Source organism: Lactuca saligna, chromosome 3 (genome assembly GCF_052625555.1).
Source record: "Lactuca saligna cultivar CGN05327 chromosome 3, ASM5262555v1, whole genome shotgun sequence".
In the NCBI taxonomy this organism is placed as follows: Eukaryota; Viridiplantae; Streptophyta; class Magnoliopsida; order Asterales; family Asteraceae; genus Lactuca; species Lactuca saligna.
The window spans coordinates 30413102-30419599 of record NC_136419.1 but is presented as its reverse complement, the minus strand read 5'-3'; the positions used below and the strand labels follow the sequence as shown (position 1 = coordinate 30419599).

The window sequence follows — 6498 nt, the reverse complement described above, 5'->3', positions numbered from 1 at the left end:
TGTGTTCATAGTTACTTTCATTTTACACATAGATATGAAGTATTTAATATAAACTACGTGCTATGTGTGCATATTGTCTGAATATTTGCTGTCTATGCTGATGAAAGATTTTATACATGTTTTAAATGATTTAAACTGTATATGTATTTTATATCTACAAAAATATTGGGGTAAAACATGGGTAGATGTAATAGACGATGTATGATAAAATGATGAGAGGCCTCAATGTTGTTGTTGTTGTTGATTCTGTCATCTAGTGGAGTATGGATGACGACCACAGACTCTTCCAAACAGTCTAGTGGAACGCTAGCAGACTCGCAACCTGTAGGTGTTTGTGAACGATGTGTTCAACGGTGTACTCCACCCCCTCATGGTTGCTTTAAGGACATTTATTGTTGAGGAATCCCCTTTGCATTAGTGTCCATCCCGATGTTGATCCTTAGTCTAAATCCCTTATGATAGGTGTTTTAGGGACGTAATGTGAGGATAACGGGAACGAGTAATCTAGGTATTGTTGGTTGTTGAAATTAATAAACTTATTTATTGTGGGTTGAAAACCCTATATGATCACCAGACTCCCAAGCCTGACCCACTCAGTTTCTTGTATTACAGATAGTAACGCACGAGCATAGATATGATATTTAGGATGAAAGGTTACGGATATAGGCCTGTAGATATGAATAAATGTAGTAAGGCTTATATTGTACTGTTTATGCTTTTGATCTGTATCGAACATGACATCCCGAGGTTTTTAATGTAATAAATTTCTACGGAAATACTTTGATAAATCTTTATCATATTTTATTATGGGAACAAATTTCGCAGCACTTTTATTTAAAATGTTACTCTGATTTTTAAACAAAGCATAAACAAAATTGGTTTTTTCTGGTCGTGAAAATGGGGATGTCACATGTATTCTCCCCCAAAACATAGTAAAAACCGAAAATAGGGGGTATGAACTCACTTTTCTTTGGATATTTCGGTTTTTGATGAATGATGTATGAGATCTCGGCCCTAAAAGCTTCTTGAGAGGATCCTCGAAAAATATGATGATTCTAGGAGTATAAACATGAGATTTATGACGTTTTGAGGAGGATCTAAACGTAAGATGGATTTACTCAACTTAATAGTGAAGTAACTTACCAAATGAGTGATGATCTTTGAAGAAAACCTTGGTGAACACACCCTAGTTCATGAATTTTTGAGGGATGAAAACGAAAGAGCCTTAGATGGCTTTGAGAGGAGTTTTATGGTGTTGAAAGTTCAAATGGAGAGTGGTGAGTGGAGGGGACTTTGGCCAAGAATAATAAGAAGAAAGAGAGAAGTGAGATGTGATGGTTGCATGGGTACATGAGACAATCCTAGATATATGTTCTGTTCTTGCATGGAGATCCATCTTGTAATGTTGAGGTGTCAATCCATTTATCCACTCCTTTGTTTATTTTTCTTTTTTTTTGTGTGTGTGGGCCATTAATGAGGAGGAAGGAAAAGAAAAAGAAGTGTTTGGGCCTATATTGAACATATTCGAAATTTTAGGCCCAATATGAAGGTTCTAGGCCCATTGGGACCTTCTTATGGGTTTACGGCCCAAAGGTGGTGAATGAATGAGGTTTAAGGCCCAACATTGTTCACAAGAGTTGTTCATGGCCCCTAAAGGCCGATGAGAATGAAGTGGGACATTTTAGGCCCAATAAGGCCCATGAGAAGTCTTATGGCCCAAAATGCTATTATTTAATGAATATGGATCTATTTAAGATCCAAATAGGGTTCCTTGACCCAGTATAACCAAATTGAGAGTTTATTGGCCCATTAGGCCCAACAAGAGAATCCTGGTCCATTCTAAGTCTGAACCGGGATATTAGGGTTTCAAACCATAGTTGATTTTGAATGAGCATAGCACTTGACATCAACTTAGATTACAAGTTATACAAGAGTTGATCTTTACATGAAGACAAAATTTGCTAGCTAAACATGCTAGTTGTGACACCTAATGTGTCGTTTGTGATCATATTCAATAGATTATTATCTTTTACTAACTTAAAAACAAAAGAGCATGAATGGTCCTTTAGCTTTTCAGTTTAATGAAAAATAAATTTTTTAACGAAACTAATGTCATATTATTTTCGTTTAATTCCATTTAATATGGCTTTAATTATGTTTTAATTCATTTTATATAAATATATAAAATACTTCTACTTTCTATTAAATAAAATGAATTAAACGGAATTAATGTCATATTGTTCACATGATTAACTATATTAGCATTTGTAGCAACATACTTGAGTATTAGCTAACATACGTTTTCGTTTTATTTTGCGTTGAAAAATTTATGTCTTATTAAAGAATATATTCAAAGTTTGATAAAACTAAATAATTTTTTAAAATTAATTATCAAAATTTTATATTGAAGCAATATTAAATTTATTTTACTTACATTATGAAATCAAAATTGAAACATATTTTATCTTTAACTTAAACAACATACTTATATTTTTTAAAATAAAATAGCAACATACTATTACTTCTATAATAACACATCCTGTTTTTTTTCATAAAAATAAATATATTTATATAAGATAAATGATGATAAATCTTAAAAAATACATCATATAAAAATTAAAAAGTAATAAAATGATGTTCTTATGCTCCATATATTTTAGATAAAAAAATAGAAAAATAAAATATTTAATTATGTATTGTAATTTATATTTTATATAAAATCAAGACAACAAAAATGATTTATATAGTTAGAAAAATATATAATAACAAAGTTGTGAAAAAAGAGAGGGAAAATATAAAAAGAAAAAAGTAAGCGATTAAAATTGTAATACTTCAAATGATCATTGTGTAAAACGAGGTTTTTAAGCTTGCGCCTTGCGGCGGGTATTTAAGCAATAAATTTATTTAAAGTACATTGCTATAAATGAAAAGTCGCATTAATGGTCATTTTAATGTTTTTTTTTCTCAAATATTATGAAAGTACATTGCTTTTGTAATGTTTTTTACTCAAATATTATGAAAGTAGATTGCTTCAAAAGCTAAAAAGTCATAAACCATAAGTAGGTTGCCTAAAGCCCATAGACAATGTTGTGACTTATAATTGATTTTTTCTTATTAACGTATTGTGCTTTGAAAGTAAATTTGGCCCTAATTTTTTTTTTCTGATTTTTTTTTTCATTAGCTTCCTTTTATACTATTGGTGTATACATCGTCCATAAATTGAATTAAATGATGAGTCAACTAATGAAAAACAATAATAATTGCCATGAATATGATTATAGCATGTTTTATGTGGTGTTAGACTGTTAGGAGCAATGTTTTAACAACCGATTCGAACCAGAGAAAAAATGGTTCAACCACCAGTTTTATGCAAATTTATAGACCACATCAAACATAATGTTTTTTTAACCGGGTTGAACAGGTGCGATAGAACCGGTAAATAACTATTTGCATCGGTTTATTGGAATTGGGTTGTTAGATTTCACTTTAGCCTATTAGAAAGAGTCAATTTCCAAGGAAAATTAAATACTTCGATCAATCAAGTTATTAGAAGTGGACCAACAGTTGAACTGGTTGAATTGACGGTCGAACCGGAAATCGGTCATCAAATCGGTTTAACTAAAAAACTTGTTTTTAAAACATTACCTAAGAGCACATTTTTTAAAACTGCGTACTTGTGGTATGTGTTATGAAATTGTTTAATCAACATGTATAATATTAGAACATGAATGATAAAAAGTAAGTCTATAATTGTTAGTTTATCATGAACCCAAATTGCCATAAACTTTTAAATGACATTTAAATAAGAACGAAACACAAACCAATTTAACAGGGCCACATACATAGCTTTTTATCAAAAATAATTTATATTTTAAAACGCAATTGTGTTTTTCAAGAACAAATATTAGTTCCTACAAAATTAATTACGTTCAAAAGTCTTTGTTTCCAATAGTCTTTGTTGCTAGAAAGAAAATATACAAGGGTTATCGGGTTGACCAGCCACTTTCAGATGGATCTTTCATTTGACCCTAAAAAAGTCAAACCATATAATCAACCAAAAAGTCACACAAAATGAAAGATACTTTTCAAAAAGAACTCACTTGATGATGTGGTAAAGTTGGTTCTCTGGTAGATAAAGGTGTCAACTTCTTTTTTGAAGATGATTGGGGAGGGGCCAATGTGAGATAATCTTTGGCAAATAAGTTAAAAGGAGTTCTTTTCTATGCAAAATCATTTAAGGACATTAGAAAAAATGGATTGGTGGTTGAAGAGATGGAAAAAATGAAGAACTTTTTGTTACCTGAAAACAAAAAACGTGATTGGGGAGGGGTCAAAACCAATAATACACCCATTAGAAGTTGATTTGTTGGGAATTAGCATATTTTCTATTGAAAAAGGGTATGGTGTCTACATGTCGACTATCTGCTCATACCAAATAAGAATAACAATGTTTAAGAAAATGTGTTTGTTTCATGTTTAGTGACTAGTGTTCACGCTGTATTCATTTGAAGACTAAATTTGAAAATATAGAATTTATGATGACGCGGACCTCCGTTTATGTGCTCATAATGGTGGGTAATTGTTGTTACAACAGCTTTAGTTTGAAGGGAGCTCCATCTGAAAGTTGACAAAGATGATGATGAATTGATGATTATCGTTAATTGTAAGGTGTTCCCCTGCAAATATGAGGAGATTTTAGTATGTACCTTTTAAATTTATGGTTTATCAACGATATAGAATGAAAGAAATCAAGGGATTTACACATAAAAACCATTGATGAAGAACATTGTTGCTGAAGTAATTTTAATATTGTTCGTAGTAGCATAGATCGGGCGCCAAAGGGATAGGTTGGATTCATATTTCAATCCATGATTCCGATTTGAATTCGTTCATGCCATTTTGCGATCACTGCCCTCTCCATAATATACTCCAGTTATTATTCTAGAAGATCGATAACCTTAAATATAAAAAAAAAAAACTGTCACTTGTGCCTGCTTTGTTATAAAGAAAGAGTACACACCTAGTTTGTCTCAGATTTAAAGTAGGAGATGATTTCTATTGATTGCAGTAACTTTCATCAATCGCTGCAGAGCTTTAATTCTAGGGTGCCATTTCAGATTTGCACAGTTGAAAGATATAAGAACAGATGCTTAGAAGAGTGGTGGCGGTGGTGGGTGGTGAGATTTAGCGGATATGGAGGTGGTCATTGATTAGCAGTTAAGGAATAAAGATGGTATCACATAGTCTATCAAAATCATATCACACCGTAACATATCTCCTAAGTCCAACCTATTAAATATTAATGGAGAACCTTCACTTAAACATTATATCAAACAATTTAGGTGTGTAACCTAAAAGTAGAAAGAAACACCAAATTACCATTCTTCCATTTTCCTTTTCTTTATTCTTTACTTTCTTCAACTTTCTTCTTCAATCAACAACCATGTACGGGAATGAAAGATCTGTAGTAACAGAGAAAATAAAAATTAGGGCAGATATTAGTGCCTTTTGTATGATCAAATAGAAAAAACGGGTGAGAAAATGTTGTCTTCTCCCAGCAAAAAACATCTGGAGTTGCCATGATAGAACTTTTTGATTCAATGTATCTTTCAAAGATTCATATAAATATCTACATAATTATTGATGAGAAAACTGTCACCAATATCTTACATGCGTATGGTGAGAAGATTCTTGATGCTCATCAGAAATTGTTTCAGTTCCCCATTGTTATCCTCTAAAAAACACGTCGAAATCACAATAAGGAGAAGGAAAAGAAAGTTGACAAGTTTTGAAGATACACTAACCCTTCGTTTTCAGTTTATTCCTATCTTCAAAACAGGAACAAAGAAACCCCAAATTTAACTCTATTTCGAAACCCTAGAAATTTCCAACGCCGATTGCAACGATGAAAATGTGAAGATGGATAGATGGTGGTGGTTCGAAGCAAAAGGTGGGTAGTTGAAGGCGTTACATAGGACATGAGTGGTAGAATGCGGTGGTTGGTTGAAGGACTTGATGTCGACTGACAGAAATGGGAGACAACATTAAAGAAAAAGAAGTTAAGAGAAATATTAGGTGGAGGAAGAGGGAATACCGGAGAAGATGTCAAAGAAAACTTGCGACCTACCCTTTTCAATCCCATACCATATGCAGTCCTCTTTCATTTATCTAACGGACATCTCGGTAAGGACCATTTGTGTGCAAAGTTTTCTCCATAGGGAACATTTTAGAGAAAAAAGTTTTGTAAGGACCATTTTAGAAAAAAACTATAATACTAAAGGACTATTCGTGTAATTTATTCAAAACAAAAAGATAAAATCCAATCCAAACAAACCAATCACATATCTCAAAACTCAAAACTTTGTGAATTTTAATCTAAATCTATTGTGAACGATGCTAACATGTATTGGTCGGGACTCGAGATTGATTGGACTAGGTTGAGTTACCGGAAAATCAACAAACTTTTATTAATAACTAGTGGTGTAGCCCGCGCACTGC

The 6498-nt window shown here is 32.3% G+C and overlaps 1 long non-coding RNA gene across 12 annotated transcripts; it reads right to left on the bottom strand.

The window, feature by feature from the left end:
• Positions 1-3774: 3774 nt before the first annotated feature.
• Positions 3775-6163, bottom strand: LOC145034959 (uncharacterized). Of its 12 annotated transcripts, XR_013678272.1 has the most exons (8): positions 5805-6121; positions 5671-5734; positions 5380-5462; positions 4762-4957; positions 4550-4676; positions 4301-4422; positions 4101-4215; positions 3775-4028 (listed from the first exon to the last, which is right to left on the bottom strand). It is a non-coding gene; the product is annotated as an uncharacterized LOC145034959 (long non-coding RNA). The 12 variants fall into 12 exon arrangements; XR_013678268.1 differs by having other exon boundaries at positions 4101-4676; positions 5805-6022; positions 6095-6163; XR_013678271.1 differs by adding an exon at positions 6128-6157 and having other exon boundaries at positions 4101-4676; positions 5805-6022.
• Positions 6164-6498: the final 335 nt, after the last annotated feature.